At 37.5% G+C, this 21859-nt stretch overlaps 1 long non-coding RNA gene across 1 annotated transcript; it reads right to left on the reverse strand.

Moving 5' to 3' along the window:
• Positions 1-6959: 6959 nt before the first annotated feature.
• LOC145101317 (uncharacterized) lies at positions 6960-8841 on the reverse strand. Its single transcript, XR_013705600.1, has 2 exons — positions 8148-8841; positions 6960-7709 (listed from the first exon to the last, which is right to left on the reverse strand). It is a non-coding gene; the product is annotated as an uncharacterized LOC145101317 (long non-coding RNA).
• Between the last annotated feature and the right edge of the window lie 13018 nt (positions 8842-21859).

Here is a 21859-nt window from a genome sequence, read left to right on the forward strand (position 1 = left end):
CACTATACACGTATCTCGTTCGGCCAACCAATAACAATCCAACTATGTTAATTACAAAATTCGTAATAACTTTAGAACTAATATTATATCTTCTTTCGAAGTTAAAGTTCCACCGTTAAAGTTAATACTCAAAAGCCAAACAAAAATAAATAAATAAAATAAACCAAAATAAATAAAAAAAAACCTTTAAATTAACAAGACTCGTGGTTTTGAAATCACTAATAAAACTACTATTAATGGATAGTAACCAATTATTAATATTGCAGGGACTATTACCGTAACTTATGTTTACGTATGAAATATGAAAAGCAGTTGAACGTCTTTCTAAAAAAATCAAATCTGTCAACTTATCAAAATTTAGGTGCTAATTATGTAAAAACCGTTTTAGTTAAAAGAAAAGCCAGTGGGGTGGACGTCACATTTCAAGGAGGGAAAACATAATAATAATAATGGTGCAACATGTACACTAGGATCGAAGTGGTAACGTAGCCTCCTGCTTAGTGGACCAAAACAGTCTTTTGTTAGAAGCCCAAAATTATTTATTTAAAACACAAGAAACGAGTACAACCCCAAAAACTCCGATCCAGTTTCTTGTCTTCTCTACCCGAAAAAAATCAATTTGCAGCCATTTTTAAATTCAATAAAGCTCTGAAATTCTACCAAATGAATAATTAAATCTACCATTCATTATCTCCACTACATACCAACTTATTTTCATAATCAAATACCAAAACATATCCAAATTAAGTTAAATTAACATTTTATTGCACTCAAAATAACACTTCAAAAATTCTCACCAATTCTTAGTATTGTAGCCGAATCGAGACCCTAAGTGGAACCAAAACACACAGAACGACCTTGTAAACATACTCTAACAATTATAACGAGCTGAAATTGAAGGTTTATACCTTGATTTCGAGCACAACTCCAAAAATGCTTTACGAACTTCCTCCTTTGATTTCCTCCTCGATTCTCAATCGTTTCTTGCAATTCCAGTGGGATTTCCACTAGAAATTTCGAGCTCTATATATTGCCTAAGGTTTCATCAGTTACTATCCCCTCAGTTGCTCGAATTTAAGGCTTAATCATGGATGACGGTTTCTAGACATTATACCTCATAATTCCCTTCTAATCAACCCATTAATTTTGAATTAATCATCTTTTATTAACATAACCTGATTATATATATGGTGTATATATATATATATATATATATATATATATATATATATATATATATATATATATATATATATATTTGATACAAGTTACTACAGCTGAAGCCTCACGAGGCGAACTACCCGACGCATGATTTAGAGTTGGGGGCGGTGGTCTTCGCCCTCAAGATTTGGCAGCATTACCTCTACGGGGTTCGATGTACCATTTACACGGACCACAAGAGTTTGAGGTACCTCATGGATCAGCCGAATCTGAACATGAGGCAGCGTCAGTGGTTGAACGTGGTGAAGGATTATGATTGCGAGATCCTTCATCACCCGGGGAAGGCCAATGTGGTGGCCGATGCGCTTAGCCGTAAGGCGACACCGATCAGGGATGTGTGTATGAGGATGATGGTGGTGACTCCACTGTTAGATCAAGTTCGGGAAGCTCAGCAGGAGGCTATGAAGGAGGAACATCGGAAGAGTGAGCGAATAGTGGGTCAACTCACCTCCTTCGATTATGATAGCCGAGGATTATTGACACTACACCGTAGGGTGTGGGTGCCGTATCACGGAGGCGTCCGCCAGATCTTGATGGAGGAGGTGCACAAATCCCGATTCTCTATTCATCCAGGGGCGACGAAGATGTATAGGGATCTTCGTCGAGACTATTGGTGGCCCTACATGAAGCGGGATGTGGCTTGGTACGTCGAGCGATGTTTGACTTGCAGGAAGGTCAAGGCCGAGCATCAGAGACCGCACGGAAAGATGCAGCCGTTGGATATCCCGTTGTGGAAATGGGAAGATATTACGATGGATTTTATCACAATGCTTCCCAGGACTGCGCGAGCAGTAGATTCGATTTGGGTCATCGTGGATCGATTGACCAAGACCGCCCATTTTATTCCGATCCAGGAGAGTATCTCGGCCGAAAAGTTGGCCGATATCTATATCAGGGAGATAGTAGCGCGGCACGGGGTGCCGATGTCAGTGATTTCAGATTGGGATGTGCGTTTCACTTCCAGGTTTTGGAGGAAGTTTCATGATGACTTGTGCACTCGTCTACATTTTAGCACCGCCTTTAATCCGCAGACGGATGGTCAGAGCGAGCGGACCATCCAGACTTTCGAAGATATGCTGCGAGCGGGCGTGCTAGACTTTGGTGGTAGCTGGGATACCTATCTTCCCTTGGCTGAGTTCTCGTACAACAACAGCTACCACGCGAGTATTGACCGTCCTCCATTCGAGATGTTGTACGGACGGAGGTGCAGGACCCCGATATGTTGGGGTGAAGTTGGCCAGAGGGTCATGGGGAGCACATAGGTGGTGCTCAAGACGACCGAGAGAATCCAGTAGGTTCGAAGCAGGCTTCAGACTGCGCAGAGTCGGCAAAAAAGTTACCACGACAAGCGCCGATTAGACCTGGAGTTCCAGGTCGGGGATATGGTTCTCCTGAAAGTGTAGCCTTTATGGAGCCATATTTCATGAAAGCCCTAAATCTACTCTTTTAGTGCATTTTGAGCCCTAAAACCTTCATTGGTGATTATTTACACGTAAAGTTGGAAACTTTACGTGTTAATCAAGCCCTAAGAACCCAGATCTATGTATGGCATGAGCTGGATTCAAGCAAAATCGAGTATATAGTAATTGCATGTGAAAGACTCGGCGAGTCGTTCATCGGACTCGGCGAATCGAGTCGCGAGTCCCCGAGTTTTCCCCCTTTTCGTGTTTGATGAGTGGAGTCATGAGTCATGGGAGGTGACTCAGTGAGTCGGAAGCCCGACTCACCCATGGAGGAACTCGGCGAGTCCAAGGCAATCTTCTTGCCTCAAGAACAGACTCAGCGAGTTGTTCATACAACTTGGTGAGTCTCATCATAGAGTGTTCTTCGGATGAAGATGAACTCGACGAGTTCTTCACACAACTCGGCGAGTAGGATGAAGGACTATTGGACATCAGTTTAGAAGGAAAACTTGTCAAGTCAATGCCTAACTCAACGAGTAGAGACAGGATTATGGTTAATCGAATGGATTCGACGAGTTGGAGAGCCAACTCGGCGAGTCGGGTCAACTAGAAGTTGAATTTGACTTTGACTCTTGGCTTGGTTAGGGGTAAATGGTCATTTTACCCTGAGGTCGGTTAGTAGTATTTGACTGAGTGTTTTGTGGGAATTATAGCCGGAGGATTTCCGGAGCAGCAGCTGCAGAAGACAATCAGTTCCCGTACAGATCAGCAGTTACTTCGAGGTGAGTTACCTTCCAGTAGCGGTGGTTCTACGGCCACAATGTCGGCCCACCAGTAGGAGTTGTGTGTTAGATGATTGTCTTTGTGATATTATCTAGGTTTGCTACTACCTGATATGTTATATGCTGGCATGATATGTATATGTGATAGTAGTAGAGTTCGGTTGTTAGGACCGAAGGGAAGGTCAGACACCCCAGATATATCTGACAGTATGTGATGATATGATTATATGTTGCCATGATATGTTATATGTGATAGTGGTAGTAGGAGGGGAATAGTCCCCAAGTTCGGTCGTTAGGACCGAAGGGTAGATCGGACACCCCAGATATGTCTGATAATATGTTATGTTATGATATATGTGAAAGTAGCAGTAGGGGGTGAAATAGTCCCCGAGGATCGGTTGTTAGGACCGATGGGTAGTCAGCACCCCAGAACGGCTTGACATGGGTAGTCAGCACCCCAGAACGGCTTGACACGGGTAGGTCGGCACCCCAGAATGGCCGTACCGGGAAGGTCGGGCACCCCAGAATTGTCCGGCAGTATGTATGATATGTGATTGTATGGTATGTGGTATGATGGGGGAACTCACTAAGCTTCATGCTTACAGTTTACAGTTTCGGTCTCAGGTACCTCTTCTTCGAAGGGGAAGGAGCTGGCACGGTAGCGGCACATCACATACATGCTTTGTATTCCGCACTATGAGATCTTCCTGGGGATTTGTACTCTGACATTATTATGTTTTTATAAAATGGTTTCCATACATGCGACATCTTTTATGAAATGATATGATCGGTGAATGTTTTATTTCTAATGTTTTGCAAAGTATATGTTTTAAAAATGGAATTTTTGGCTCGTATTTTGGGGTGTTACAATTGCCTTGGACTCGCCGAGTCAGGGCATTGACTCGTTGAGTCCCTCCATGTGTGATTCTGGCTTCCGACTCACTGAGTCCTCCCATGACTCACAACTCCACTCAGCAAACACGAAAAGGGGGGAAACTCGGGGACTCGCGACTCGACTCGCCGAGTCCGATGAACGACTCGCCGAGTCGTTCACATGCAATTACTACATACCCGATTTTGCTTGAATCCAGCTCATGCCATACATAGATATGGGCTCTTAGGGTAGGTTTTACACGTAAAGTTTCCAACTTTACGTGTATACATGCATAGGATGGGGATTTAAGGCTTAATAAAGGCTAAAATGGTAGATCTAGGACATTCAAGCAATTTACTTCCATAAAGGCCATGGATCTGAGCTTCTGGAGCTCAAACATGCCTAGATCTAGAGGTTAATCAACTCATTACCATCCCTAATCCATAAACAAGCTTGGAAATGGCTCAAGAAGGACTTTAATGGTGCTCTAAGGGACTCTTAGCATAAAAACAGAAGGAAACTGAGTTATACCTCAAGGAATCTCTGAAATAACACCAAGATATCTAGCCTCCTTCTTCTCCTCTTGATCTACCCTCCTTCTTCTCTCAAAATCTTCAAGAAATCACACCAAAACACTTCAATCTCACAAGAAACGGGGTTAGGACGATATAGGGAGCTCTAAGGGTGAAGGAGTCGGGCTTGGAGCGCATAAGGTTGGTTTAAATAGGGTGCAAACCCTTGAAATTAGGGTTTCATCCAGACAGCGGGGACTCGCCGAGTCGCCAACTTAAACGTGCTCAAATATCCCGGCTCTACTCGGCGAGTCGGGCCTACAACTCGCCGAGTCCAAGGCTAAAAATGTAAATTACTTAGATAGGTCATACGTACCAGGAACCAGGTGCTACATCTTCTTTTCAAAAAATTGTTTTTACTAATGTATGAAGTTTATTTTGAATTATTTAATATCATTGTTTTTCAGTTAAATGTATGATTTTAAGTCGTTATATAGTATATACTTCCATTTTCTATATTTATTATTATTATTAATGTTAGATTTTAATAATAAACGAACTATTTTTCTCAAAATTTCGAAACTGTTCATCGGATTTAAGAGTTCCTTTGAAGAGAGAATTTTATATATGTCCCTCTTAAACTTTAAAATATCATATTTATCCAGCTTAATTTCTCAATATCATATTTACCCTTCATAAACCTTCAAAATATCATATTTGCCCAAATCCCTTTTTATCATGTTTTTAATATTTTATAATAATTTTTTATATTGTAGAATTATTATAATAATTAAAAATTTTAACCATATTATATTTACGTCTATGATAATGGAATGTGAATTTCTAAATTGTTGGAATGTCATCCTCTTTACAAACAAAATGATTAATCTTCAACCCTCTCTACGGAATATATATTTTGATTGTTTAGTTTTTGTTGTTGTTGATTATTATCATGTTGTAGATGGAGGATATTTTAGATATTACCATTGATATTTTGATGTTTAAAAATTACATATATGATATTTTGATATTTATGAGGGTATATATGATATTTTGATATTTAAAAAGGACATATATGATATTTAGAAATTTTATGAAGGGTAAATATGATATTTAGAAATTAAGTTGGGTAAATATGATATTTTGATGTTTAAGAAGAGCATATATGCAATTATCTCTAATATAAATATAAAAACGAAGATTAGGTTACAATTAAATAAAATATTACATACTTGATAGAGCTTTTTAATGAAAAGCTAATTAAAATAAGCACAAAACATAATAGTCAACACTCAACAACGACACCTCTTTAGAGGAGAAAAAGGTAATAGTACACTAGCTTGAAAGGTTTCATAGAAGCAATCCTCATATACACTTAAATAACAAATTAAAGCCAAATGTAATACTATGAGAGTACAAACCCCCCAAAAAAAAGGTAGAACTCAAAAAACATTACCTTCATTACAGATTTACACTCTGACTATGTTGGAAATCAGGCACTCAATGCTCCCTCTTAAACTAAAGAAAAATACCTTGTGTAACATATAAGTGGTTGACTCCTTCTATCCAACTAGCTCTTAAAATCCAGTCATAGTTTTTACCCAGTTCTATATTATTCACAAAAAAAAAAAAAAAAAAAGAAAAGAAAAAGAAAAACGTAGTTTAATCAAATAACCCATGAAGACAACCCAATTTAATCAATATTACCCAATAGAATATATATATATATATATATATATATATATATATATATATATATATATATATATATATATATATATGCTTAGGTTATTGTATTCTAACTAATTATTGTGTAGATATAGGAATGATTGTGGTCGAATCATTTTACTTATTTTAAGAAAATAAATAATACATAATATTACATATTATTAAATTAAAGATAATTAGAATATATCGTTTAATTTCATTCTAAAGGTATTTTAGTCGATTAACATAAATTTAAAAAAGCAAAATTACATATTTTAAGGGATAATAAATTCTATCAATTTTAAAAATTTAATTGTAGGGTTGATAATTTTCGGATATTCTGACAGAATATTTTTATCAATATATTGAAAAATAACAAATATGCTTGAACCATAAAAGAATACACATTCTGACAGAATATATACTTTGATTTAATGAGTTTCTTGAAGAATAACAAAAATTTGGATACAAATTAAATTTTTTACCCTTGTTTATATTACATTCTTAGAAAAGAAATTTTTTTTATACTATTCTATGATAATGTTACACTTATTAATAACAAAGAAACACAATATATAAATCATTCTACCAGAATATACTATTACATAGTTTTTTCATTATATTGTAGATTATTCTGCTAGAATAATCCATTTTTTTGGAAGATTGGTGGTCATTGTTCATCTTCAATTCTTCATCCCATATAATGTTATCCAGCATTCAGGCCCTCCCCTTTTCATTGGTTCATTTCCAGCATCTTGACCCCTAATCCATTTTAAAATACGCTTACATTCTATGAGATTGACATTCTAAAACAAAATTCACACAAAACCATACAAAAACATAATAAGAACATATCGAGAAAGAGATCGGTAGGTAAGTGAGCTTACGAGATTACATTATGTGGTGTGTTTGGTAATCAACTGCTTAAGTTAACTTGGAATGCAAGATTCTATTGTAACAGAATCGAAATTCAAGATTATATTCCAGTAGAATGTTGCAAGGTTCATATGTACCCTGTTTTGCTTCGATATCTCGACATTAAAAGGCATTAAAAAAACAAAACTAACAAGCTAAAGAGAAAAATGACTACAAAATTGACATAACAGTAACTTCTTCAACCATATCCAATTTGATCAGATGAATTCAAACAAAATTCCAACCATACATAGAAATTCAAAGCTTACAGAATGTCGTAGCTTCAAAATCTAACCTGCCAAAAGCTTTAGTATTCTTAAAATGATAACGAATAAACCACAATCTAATAGCACCAAAATTGCATTAGAGAGTTTCTAAACACACGAACTCTTATCAAAGTATAATGTCAAATGTTCAATATACCTATAAATCAATTTTGGTATAATGTTCAACTACTTGTCAAAAACATAGTACCCAGTAATCACAAGAAAATGGATAGTTTTTCTAATCATTCCATCTAAAGTTTAAAAACTCTACCATTAGTTCATTCAACAAACATTCTTCAAAACTGATGGTTGCATAAGGTGACCAAAATTAATCTAACAAAAAAAATATAAAAAAATATGGAACCCATATGAGATTAAAACCCCAAATCTGAATAAAAACCCTAATTTGCGGAATTAAATTTGTTCCCTCAGAACAAAACCATAAGAAACTTCGTTCAAGAACATACCAGGTCTAAGCTTTTGTCCGACGATTTTGGTGTTGGCGTACGAAGACATCACTAGACAATTTCCACCATTAACAGTGATTATGGATTTTGCAAGGAGACGTGAGTTTTCTTCACCCCATTTACACTACCAACGAAAATGGCAACCCAAATGAGCAAAAAGCGAAAGTTTGTAGCTGATGGCATGTTATTTGTTAAACTAAATGAGGTCCTAACAAGGGAACTTGCAGAGGATGGTTACTCTGGTGTTGAGGTTAGGGTTACCCCTATCCGCACAAAGATCATCATCAGAGCCACTCGTACTCAAAACGTTCTTGTCGAGAAAGGAAGAAGAATAAGGGAGTTGACCTTACTTGTTCAGAAGCGATTCAAGTTCCCAAAAAACAATGTGGAGCTTTATACTGAAAGAGTTAACAACAGAGGGCTTTGTGACATTGCCCAGGCTGAATCTTTGTGTTACAAGCTTCTTGGAGGCCTTACTGTCCGTAGGGCTTGCTATGGTGTTCTGAGATTTGTGATTGTGAGGTGATTGTGAGTGAGAAACTTAGGGCTTAGCGTGCGAAATCAATGAAGTTCAAAAGAAATTATCGTTAACGTGGGGAAGAAATAAGCCTCTGAGATCAGAAAGGGGATTGTTCATATAGATAGAATTAGGGAAAAACGATAGGAATAGGTTTATGGAGCAGACATGATTGGGATTTTGATCCGTCATATAAGAAATTTTCCATATATATTGTAACTTAAGTTAGGTTTATAAAAAGAAAATTACAAATATACCCTTATCTAAGTTTTTTGAATTGATTAGTCCACAATTATCCTTACATCCACACATTAATTAGTTAGTTATAATACTCTCTCTCTCTCTCTCTCTCTCTCTCTCTCTCTATATATATATATATATATATATATATATATATATATATATATATATATATATATATATATATATATATATATATGCAAAATAATTAGATGGAGATGGCGACTTGGGAAGCGGCAAGTTCATGAGCAGTGAGTAAGATCCATGAAGACGAACGACGTAGTGAGAGCAAAGCGTGGAGGACATGCGATTTCCAAATTCCATTTGAAGCGACGACCATACGGAATAATGAGTTCTCCGATGATGTATGCTTTATCTTTTTTCTCCCGTTAGGTTTATTTATCTTTATTATCTTATGATCATGGATTGGATTCTTTAATCTTAAACTGTTATCTTTTTCGAAAATCCAGGGAGGCCAATGTAGTAATTATCTCTAAATAACAGATTAATTTTTAAAACTTTCAATATTACAAGGCTAAAAACCAGGGGGCCATTGCTAAGGGACTAGCCACTGCCACCACCATAATTGTACTATTTTGGGGTGATCTTCATGTGTGTGTTCGTGTGTGTGTATGAGAGAGAAAGACCCATCTGTATTCCTTTGTGACACTCTATAAGCCTAGCTACCGCACATTATGATTAAAGAGCTACAAGGTGGTTTTCATGCATGGCTTTGCATGCCACATCATCTTATAGGTGCTCTAATGACACGCCCCTCAGAGCGGGCTAGAAACAAGCGAGTCGCGGCAGAGCGCCTCTAGTGAAGGAGTCGATCCAGCGACCTGGGTAGCTCCAAGCCCCGCGTAGAAAGCTCGCCCTCGCCAAGAATTGTCTTTTAGCTACAGTCCAAAGGCAACGGCTTCAAACGACAAAGCACCCAAGCAGAGCACAATCGCCTGGACCAATCGGAGGCCGGGACACAAACGTGGAGCAAAGCCTCCAATAAGGACGACGGATCATGTCGGGATCACAGTCCCTGTCCTCGTACGGACCGAGGAGGATCCTCACTATAAAAGTACTAGCAGTCGGTTCGGACAAGGTAAGTGAGCCCAACTCCAGTCACGCATTATCATATTCTCCCATACTCTCTAGACTAACTTGACCGTCGGAGCGTCTTTTCGGGAGCCCCTCCCGGACGACGGCTGACATTCTTTTCTCTTGTCTAACTTCTCAGGTTCCACCGTGAAAGTGCTCTTCCACATAGCCTATGGTTTGGGACCTGGTCACATCATTTGGCGTCATCCGTGTGTGTGACAACAGATACACAAACCCTTTCCCATTTTACTTCCTTCCACAACCACGCATAGCGGAGAAAGCGACGGGCGAGCCGTCGGAACAACCGCACAACCCCATACGCCTGATGGGACCTTTGGGGACGGAAGACACTCCGGCAGCCCCATTTCCCGGCAACCAAACACCAATCTCTGGTGCACTGCCGTTAATCGGGAATCTGATACCAAATTTCAACGCAGCACCAGCTCCAAGTGGTCCGTTGCCGCAAGCTCCAGTGACTGTACCAACAGACTCGCTATTAAACCCCATCACCACGGCTGTGCAAACCGCCCCGTCTCAACCCCGACCAATACCAACTGTGACACACTTAACCTCATCCCAAAACCGACCAATATACACCACAATACCTCTTCTCCTTGCTATTGTTAATCCTCATAATACCCAAACGACAATTGTCACACCCCTCGCAAGTAGTGCACATCCCAACAGCACTATGATCGGCGTAGGCACTGCATCACAATTATAGAACCACCAGCTGTCAATGGCAGGTGCCATATCAGCTCCACCACTCTTGTTCTACCAACAGCCAACCATAGCCCGCCAACAGAACCCCCCGGCTCAACAACTAACACTTATGCCGTACACCCCCTATTATGTCCCAACCGTTCAAACCACGCCATACAATTCCCCTGCTATAACCCAGCCGTCCAACCCTTACGACATACAAATACCATATCTAACCGCCTACAACAACATGCTGGTACAACCATTTCTGACGGCACAACAACCAGGGTACTACCTTAGCCAGGTTCACAAAGGCAACACTAAATGTTCCAGGGCACGACGAAGGCCTAATCGCAGGGGCATTCACCTGGGGCTTTCTACCATGATCGTTGTCCTAAAAACTCATGGCTAAGCAACCCAAGACAAGAGCTGAGTTGAAAGAAAGGGTGGTGCGCTTCTTATGCCAGGAGGAAGGTGAAGCATCGAAGCAGGCGTACCTCAACTCCATGACAGCCTCCGCGGGGAGGCTGAATAACTACAACACAACCCACCACAATTTTCGGGGAAACAATAGGTTTACGGGACGAAACAGACGACCAACAGGACACTTCAGACCCTTCACCAGAGAAGATAAGCGAGGGAGGTAGACAGAAGTCTACGCAATCGACGAGAAGCCAGCAGCGAAAGGTACTAAAACACGATACTACGAATACCACAAGAGTAGGACACACGATACGATCAATTGCGCGGTCTTAAAATGGGAAATCGAAGAGAAGCAGTTAAAAGGAAACGTAATAGAGATCACCAAAAGCTTGAGAGCTAAGTTCGACGCATATAATCCCAAAGACGCTACCAGGAAACCAGAACCCAAGTTGGAGATATTGGCAATCCACCACAAAAGGGGGAGAGTGGAGCATGGGGAACACACGTGCGGTGTCGCAGAAACGGCACAAGGATTAACATGCTCCAGGAACGACCCAATCCCAGCCAGGTGGAGCAGGGACAACCCCTTCGTCATTCAAGGGTCTATCCGAAACGTCATAGTTTACCGGGTATACATCGACACCGGGAGCTCGGCATACATCATTTATAAATATTGTTTCCGACGCCTGTCGAGCGAGTGGAAAGAAGGACTGAAATCCGCCACAGGCCAACTCACAGGGTTTATGGGGCACAACATATGGCCATTTGGTACGATCCATTTACCATTCACACTAGTTAGCCAGGACAAAACTAGGAAACGAACCGCCCTTGTAGATTTTGTAGTTGTACGACCCGTCGGAACACAATATCATACTGGGACGACCAGCCCTATTAAGGTTTGGGGCAGTCCCATCAACAATCCATGGGGTGGTTAAGTTTAGCACCAGCCAAGGACCAGGAACGATCTTGGCCACACCCCCGAAGGACCTTAAATGTTATACCTTGTAATTCCTCATTGTGTTTTTAAAGAGTAGTTTAAACTTAGTTTAAGAGTATGTTAGATATATTGTTTAAAAAAAGTTTTGTATTAGATATTTATTACAATTGATATCCATATGTATGGAATTAATCAATCCGACTAACAAAAAGATTCTTTTTCTCAATGACATACATTTTAGATTTAAATTCTGGATTCTGAACCGAAATTATGGATTTAAAAAAACTGTGAAATTTCAAAAACAACTTTGAAATCCGATGAGTTGTTCCAAAATTACGAGAAAATAGTTCATATTATTAAATCTAATAAATAATAATAATAATAAATATGGCAAATGGAAGTTTGTACCATATAAAGACTTAAACTCAGACATTTCATTGAAAAACGATGATAATAAATAATTCGAAATGAAACTTCATCCATTAACAAAAATATTTTTTTGAAATGAAAAATATCAAAAATAAAAAAAATAAAAAACAAAAAACAAAAAACAAAAACTCCATAATTTTAAGAATGTTTCCAAAATTGGGACGCTCCAAGAAAAATATTTAAATTCAAAAAACTAAAAATATGATTGATCTTATTAATAAACTTATAAAGATTAGTTCAATTTACATCTCTTATATATATATATATATATATATATATATATATATATATATATATATATATATATATATATATATATATATATATATATATATATGGTTAAGTTCTATTTAATGTGAGAACGTGATGAGAACACTACTTTATGTTACTAACTTACTATGAATTTAATATGTATAGTATTGTAGTAATTATAATATGAATATATTCAATTTTATATTGTTATTCTACTATAAAATTTATATATATATATATATATATATATATATATATATATATATATATATATATATATAGTAATTTAGTAAATTCTAATGTGAATGTTAAATATGTGATTGTTCATATATTCGATGATGAATAATGTCATAAAGTTGTACATAAAAAATATTAATGTGAATATTAATTTGTGATTGTTCGTATATTTGTTGATGAATAATGTCATATCGTTGTATATAGAAAATTCATAGTAGAATAGTAACATAAAATAGTGTTCTCATTTGAAGTTAACCCTATATATATATATATATATATATATATATATATATATATATATATATATATATATATATATATATATATATATATATATATATATATATATATATATATATGAAAGCTTAAATTTAATGGAGTAGACAAAAATTTTTGTTTTGTGTTTTTTTTGGAAGGAGAAAGAGAAAGGGATACATAAAAAAATATTTTTTAGTTTTTACAAATTAATTTTAAAAAGAGAAAATTTTGTTTTGTCTCAAATTGGTGTTCTTTTGCGTAATATGTCATTAAACATTTAAAACCAATGTTAATTAAGTTATGAAAAAAATGAATGGGTCATCCGGTTACCAAATGTAATGTCCATTTTCTATGATGATTTTACTTATCAAGTCATTATTTATTTATTTATTATTATTTCTTTTGAGATTTAGAACCCACAACGTGAGTTATGGCCTATGGGTTTCGCGATGATAGCAATGTTATAAGTAGCGATGCGACTTCGAGGTGGATCGTGACGCATTAACGCATGGTTTTTAGGTCCCAAAACCCTAAGTCTCGGATTTTGGACCTTATTTAAGGAACATGACTTTTAGGGTTTGCTCGATCTTTCAACCTCTAATCTCAGACAGTGAAACCCTAGCCCCCTTTTGAGTGTTTTGAGATATCTTGTGCCTTGATTGGATTGTTGTTGAAGAAAAGAAGCATTTTATGTCATTTGGTGCATTAAAGAGTCCATTTATGTGAAGATTTAATCTTCCACATTGTTTCTGGACTTTTGTAAGTTATCGAGGTCCTTTCTTTGTGTTTTCATGCTAAGATCTAGGATGTAGATGTGTTCTTGGTCTCTTTGGTCCCTTGTGCTTGAAGCATTTGAATATTAGAGAACTACAAGGCATTGAACTTGTCATTCGTGGACTTCTGGACATATTTAGAACCTTTTGCATGCATGTTTGGGGCTCCTTTGGAGCCATGCAAGAAATCAAGTCATTTTGAAACTCATTTTGAGTTAGGGTTAGAATTTGTGAAAGATCGAGCCTTAGATCTAGATAAGGTTGAAAACTTTATCCATTATAATCCTCAGTTGATTAAGATATGAACTTTTAGGATTTGGACTTAAGATATTAATAGTTGAATGAGATGTTGTTATTTTAGCCGAAATTAGCGACACATCCCTTAGGGTATTGCGACGTGATTCGTGATACGAATCGCGGCTGTTTTATCATTAAGCGTTAGCAATGCGGCCAAAGGATGGGTCATGATGCGTTGACCGTTGACTTTGACCAGTTGACCATTGACTAGTATGCCCTTTTTTCTTGTCTTTTTCTTTAGTTTGACATATTAATAAACTTAAGAGATCATTACTATAAATTTTGAAAAGCCTGCTAAACATTTACCGGTAGAATTTTGCTATGGGCTTTCTTAAGGAACTATGGATGATCATCTCTCTTAGCTTTGATAAGCCTTAGATTTTTTTTAAACTTTTGCTCGTTGTTGGTACATGACTGCAGCTTGTCGACGATGTTGGTGGCTTGCACAACAACTCAGATGTTAAGGTTTTTGGAAAAATTTTCCCCAATCAAATGACGTAAGGATGATTGATGTTATCGACGTCGAAGTGGTAGAAGGTTTTGTCACCACCTCAAGTGCCACAGTTGGTTGTTTCCACAATCACCATAGCCACGGTCTTAGGGATTTTTGGATTTTAATATTGTCATTTCTTATTTCAGTGTCACCATTTTCTACAAACAAGTATAGGTTTTTGGTAGGTGTAGTCTTCTGCACCACAAATAAGTCTCTTATGCAATTCCCCTCTCTCTCTCTCTCTCTCTCTCTCTCCCTCATTTCCGGTAGTAGCAGCTTCTAAGGAGGCCATTATAAGCCTTAGTAAACACCTAGTTCTAGGACCTTCATATCATCATGTCTTATTCATTTGTCATAGGTAATATGTATATGGACTGAAGATCAATTTCAAGAACATCGATTACAAAAACCACGATTTGAATAACATCAATTTGCCCAAACCCACAATTTAAATAACATCAATTTAAACAAACTTCGATTACAAAAAAATTATTTGAATACCATTCAACCTCTAGAACCATATATTGACAAGAACCCTTGTATTGAATATCTATTTAAATACATCAATCATCTTCTTCATGAAATGAATTCTCATCATTTGATTAACATGTTACAACAACTAAACTGGACATTTTTATTATCAATGATTTAAAAACATCTGCCACCTCCCACATCCCACCACGACCACCACTACCATCATCTTCGGCTCCCCACACCTTATGCTTCCAACTATAATTGTGGTCGTGGTGGTGAGCTAGTCTACACTACTTGTGATCTGATTGGTATTAATGTCGGCCCCTACAATTCCTTTTTCGTTTTTACATGGGATTTTAATTAAAAAAATTAAGTGGACATTATATGTCCACATCATTTATGCCATATAAGCGGGAATAACTAGTAAAACCTGGAAACTGGTGGTTTTTAGGTTAAGCCCATATTTATCAAGTGAGTTTCAACTTTAATGTTTAATGACGTATTGCACAAAAAGAAACTTTTATAACCAATGCATGACAAAATACAAATTTTGTTGTACTACAATATCATTTTCCGAGAAAATACACCAAATCTTCTTAAATAATAAAACTAGCTTAGGCAGAAATTAGAGATAAAGTTTAGAAAAGTAAATCTTACGAAATAAGAAACGAGATATGCAGAGAAAGATATTTCTTACAAGTGAACTTTAAAAAAAATACACATCTTAAAGAAAAGTAACTTAGTTATAAATTAGATATAAAGCCTACAAAAGTGACATAGTACACCAACATGAGCTTAAAGTAAAGTCTAGGAATGAAAAGAGTTTCACTATAAAACTCAATAAACGTGATAAATAATTTTAATTATGTGGCTAATTCTCACATTTTTCCTTTTATCCGGATCAATGTCGAGTTTAATCATTCTAAACTTCTTGTATGCGTTGGTAAAGAGTTTCACTATAAAACTCAATAAACGTGATAAATAATTTTAATTGTGTGGTTAATTCTCACATTTTTACTTTTACCCGGATCAATGTCGAGTTTAATCATTCCAAACTTCTTGTATGCGTTGGTAAAGTTCACAGTTTAATCATTCCAAACTTCTTGTATGCGTTGGTAAAGTTCACATTTTCCAATGTCTTAGTAGTATTTCCAATGTTTTTGTAAATATTAATGTTTTGAAAACCGGACCGGACATTGAACCGGTCGTCTTATCGGTTCGATGGTTCAACTGGTTTGACCGGTTGGACCGGCCCAAAAAACCAGATGAACCGGAATATATATATATATATATATATATATATATATATATATATATATATATATATATATATATATATATATATATATATATATATATAACAACTTAAAAAAAGGAATCATGGTTTTATATTGGAGTTTGACAATTTTTTATGTAAAGCAATGTAAACTAATCCTACATCGGTGGATACATAAAAGTGGAGCTGACAATTTGTTTATAAAAATAAAGAACTATAGCGTTTATCCATAAAACAAAGATATTATTTCCCACATCGTCGGTAAGTACAATCTAGATAGCAAACTCGGTCTTTATAAAATCAAATGAGTGCCGTTCTAGTATTATTGCTATCAAATGGGTCGCGCCTTGAGTTTGTTAAAGGATTAAAAAATAAAAGAAAATCAAAAATTTTCAAAAAAACCAGTTTTTTAGCCGGTTAAACCGGTCCGGTTCAATCACGGTTCAATGAAAACCGGCGGTTTTTTCCGGTTTGATATGCTACCGGTTTTTAGAGTCTTAAGAACCGGAACTAGCACCGGTTCCCGGTTGAACCGGCCGGTTCGGTCCGGTTTTCAAAACAGTGGTAAATATATCTATTTTTTATTCTTTCGAGGAACAAATTCTACAATGATTTGTCCATTCTTAACACATTCCATGTAACATCCCGAAATATCAAGAGTAGAGTTGAAGGGCTAAAAGAGTAAATTAGGAAAGAGAGACTCGGCGAGTCCATGGGTGGACTCGGCGAGTAGAGTCGCGACTTGGTCGCGTGTTAAGTAGCCGACTCGGCGAGTCAGTAAGATGGACTCGGCGAGTAGGCGCTGAGTGGAGAAAACCCTAATTCTCGGGGTTGAGCCCTATATAAAGAACATAACATCCATTCCCCTAGCCTCTTTACTCATCCTCAAGTCTAGAAACCCTAACCTTCGTATGTGAGTGAATCAAGTTGCATTGGGAAGCTTGGAGAAGCAATTGTTGAGGAAATCTTGAAGGGTAGGAGGCTTGGAGCAAGGGGCTTTGCTTGGATTCGAGTTCCATTGCAGTTGGGGCGTTCTTTTGAGGTAATATCTCGTCCTTGGGCTGTTATTCTTATGGATTCATCATTATGGGGTTTGTGGGGAGCTTATCTTTTGGTGTTTTGGAGTTTAGAGGTTAGATCTGAGGTTGCTACCTCAGATCTGGAATGGAGAAGGGTTGGAATGCCTGAAAGTCCCTGTGTTTGAGTGTGTAGTGAAGCTATCATGTCCCAAACCCTAGCCCTAAAGTGTTAAAGGCCTAGATCTCTTTGGATTCACGTAAAGTTTGCCACTTTACGTGATGGATGGGTTGTAGGAGGCTAGATCTATGTTTTGGATAAATTGCATGGCCTGGAGTGCTTCTGTATGGATTCAGACCGGTGGTACTCGGCGAGTCACATGGGTGGACTCGACGAGTTGCTTGAAGATGAGCTGGAACTCGACGAGTTGGAAGAACAACTCGGCGAGTTGGATGAAGATGGCCTGGAACTCGGCAAGTTGTATGAACAACTCGGCGAGTAGGTTGAAGATAGCCTTAGACTCGGCGAGTCTGTTCTTGGACTCGGCGAGTCTTGTCGAAGAGTCCCAATATTTTCCGGTCGAGTCGAGAATCGGTTAGTCAAGGGATGACTCGGTGAGTTGTGTGCGAGTGGACTCAGAGTTGTTGGACTCGGCGAGTCTCGGGGTGACTCGGCGAGTTAGGTCGCAGATTGAGGGAAGTCCTGAGCTTGGGGACTCGGCGAGTCATCGGGTTGACTCGGCGAGTAGAGTCAGTCAGAGGTTGACTTTGACCTTGTCCAAGGGTTGACCAATTGTCTTCCGGGGGTATTTTGGTAATTAAGGGTATTTATTGAGTTGAGTGTTTTAGTGTTCAGTGGAGGAGTTCGTGTCGGAGTTTGGAGCAACGGGATCTTATCCTTTCAGCCGACAGTTTCGAGGTGAGTTATCCTCACTATATCAACAGGGTCTAAGGCACCAAGGCCGGCCCTTATCGGATTGAGATCCGGGTAGTTGTTATGTTACTGCTTTGATATGTTTGCATCCTGAGAGCTAGGATGGTATATGTTAGAGACATGATTGAGATCGGTATTTTGAGAGATATGGAGATGCTATGCTAGTGACCTGTTAGGTCGGTATCCTGGTTAGGATGATGATATGTTATGTGATCTGTTTGATCTGCTTGTTGACTGTGAATTGCTATATGATTGTATGTATATGTGCACATGGTTGTTTGGACTGGAGTTGGGTTGAGGCGGGTCCTGCTTTGTGCTATAGGCCAAGATACCCAGGGCGGACCGGTTGTTCCGACGGCCCAACGAGCGGTCCGGATAGGCTGTAGGCCCCAAGAGGGCGGACCAGACGTGTCGAGGCTTGGAGAGTGGACCAGGCCGACTGAAGGCCCGGTGCGGGCGGACCAGTCATACTGTAGACTCAGAGAGTGGACCAGGTGGATTGAAGGCCCGGTGCGGGCGGACCAATCACACTGCAGACTCGATGTATGTGGTTAGATTCGGAGAGTGGACCAGGTGGATTGAAGGCCCGGTACGGGCGGACCAATCACACTGCAGACTCGAGGTTTATGGCTAGACTCAGAGGGTGGACCAGGTGGACTGTAGGCCGGTGTGGCAGACCAGTCACACAGTAGACCCGAAGTGCATGGTTGTTCTGTGATCGGATATGTTATGGCATGTATACGTGTATGGTATATGTGGTTGGTATTTTGGGGATATCTCACTAAGCTTTCGGGCTTACAGTTGTGGTTTTATGTTTTTCAGGTTCTTCAGGAGACCGTGGCAAGACGAAGGCGTGATCGTACCGCTCCTCATGATTTTGTAGTAATGTGATTCTGGGAATACGTTAAATGTTTTGTATTGAAAACCTTTTTGTAATGATTTAATGGAATCGAGTTGTTTTTGAAAATTTTAAAAATTGGTTGTATTTTTCGGTCGTTACATTCCATGTTGGTGAATTATTTCACTAATTGTATTTAAGTTTAATGGATTGACTTGTTGACCAAAATCAATCTTGGTGAATATTAAACAAGTAAGGAAAGTGTGGAGTGCACACTTGTTTAAGTTTATTCAAGATTCAAAGTTGACTGTCATTTAGGGGCAAATCCCCTGAACGAACATGGGTTCGGGGACAACGCCCCTCGAAGTGGGGTCTAAGGGGGGGCAGCCCCTGGCTGGGGTCGAGCTGCCAGGTCAACACAAATTTTTTTATTTGGATTATATTGCTATATTAAAAGTGCATTATAAATCCAAATTCTTGAAAAATAAACCCGGTTTTTGAATTTATTTCGACCCTTATAGAAAACCCAAATTTGTGGCAGTTTCTGACTTATACAAACTGCCTTGTGGAAGTTTAGACAATTTTAGGACATTAAACTATTGGTGACAATTTTCAGACATATAAGAGATAATTTGTTTTGATCATGACTAGTTGGTACACGAAAATCATATTATTCATTCTCTGTTCACTTTCTCTGGTTTTTCTGAGTCTTATCCAATTTAGGATTTGAGAGTACCACCCAAATACTTTAATTTGAAAGTGTATAACACGATTCTCAGAATTTCATGTGTCATTCTTACCCCAAATTTCTAACAAATACTGTTTTGGAAAATGATATTTAATGTTCAGTCTATTCGAGTGATCTTAAACTTCTTTTGTTGTGTCATACTTTGCCAATTGAGTCTGCAGTGAGTGAGTAACTGAATTGTTTATGTAAGTGATAATCTTAGAATTACCAGTTCCGCACGGATCTAATAAAATTGCATAATTTGCAGCATTCTCATATGTTAGTCTACCTTTCACACCGATAACAATAACTCACATATGTTTACCACACAAAAAATTCTTCATAACATTCAATACGCATAATTTTTACCATAAAATGGAATACTAATGGATTGAAGAGAATCATCTCTTGGAGGCATATTTCCAATAACAATTAAACAAACAATCTAATACTAACAAAATACATAAACAAATAAGAAAATCATACTAAAAATGCTAAAATTATGTATGCTACAACATCTTCCACAATCATCAAGTTAGAAAAGAATTGTCGATTAGAGTTCTGATACCATGTAAACCATGGGTCTTCAAAACCGGATATCCGAAAATTCGAATATCCGAATTTCGGATATCCGAAAATTCGGATAGTTGATTATTGATATCCGAATCCGTATCCGAAATTTCGGATATCCGAAAGTCGGATATCCGAAATTTCGGATACGGATTCGGATATTAAACCGGATATCCGAATTTCATTAGTTTTAAATAAAGAAAATAAACCCTCCAAGAACAAGAACGTTTCCGTGCATTTGTTAGGTATAATAAGATTTCATTTGGTCCGGTTAAATGCAAGTTACCTCATGATACCTGAAGATCTTGAGAAATCAAACTCAAATTACTAAAATCAACATAAAAAAGGTAACATTTATACCATCATCACTTTGCGTACTAAGTAAAAATGTTAATAATTTGTCTTTTTGAATTTCAAATGAAAAAACCCAATGCATTAAAACTATTTTTAATAATTTTTTATATTATATATTTCGGATTTCGGATATCCAAAATATCCGAAATTTTCACATTTTAATATCCGTATCTGAATCCGAAAAACCGGATATCCGAATTCCAGAAACTGGATATCCGAATTCCAGGTATCCGAATTTTCGGATATCCGATTTTTCGGGTATTTTCGGATCAGATTTTCGGATTTTTCGGATCGGATGTTGGATGCGGATATTTTTGACCACCCCTAATGTAAACTAATAAACACTAGAAAAAAAATGTTGTTAGTGTTTCATTATTGTAAAGTATATAATGCAAGAAATGGAAAAGACAATAATAAATAGAAAAAACTATCTATTGTAAACCAAACTAAATGGCTAAATTAGTACTCAAAACATAAGGAGCCTGACAACTATTTATTAGGGAATTATGCTAACAAGGAGGAGAGTTTTATCTATGTATAAAAGGTGCAGTGATACACAAAACCTAAAACGACTATAGCTAAATGAGATCAAAACCTTGGAGGCAACTTGGCTTAACTGATTGGCTGGATTAATTTATGTAAGGTAATTTTCACATTCTTCTAGAGTTTTCGATCCCACTGTTTTTTCCAACAATTCCCCACTCCATCTATATCTCGTTCTAAAACTTTCAAAGTAAAATAAAAGACTATAATATTAACTATAATCATGCTAATGTGGATTTCTTTTGACCATTGGTGGCACTTCTATAAGCACTTATTTGATAACTTGATCATCTTACTTGTAGAAATTTGTATGGAAGGTGAACTCAG

Source organism: Lactuca serriola, chromosome 4 (assembly GCF_051521515.1).
Source record: "Lactuca serriola cultivar US96UC23 chromosome 4, Lser_US96UC23_V15, whole genome shotgun sequence".
Lineage (NCBI taxonomy): Eukaryota > Viridiplantae > Streptophyta > Magnoliopsida > Asterales > Asteraceae > Lactuca > Lactuca serriola.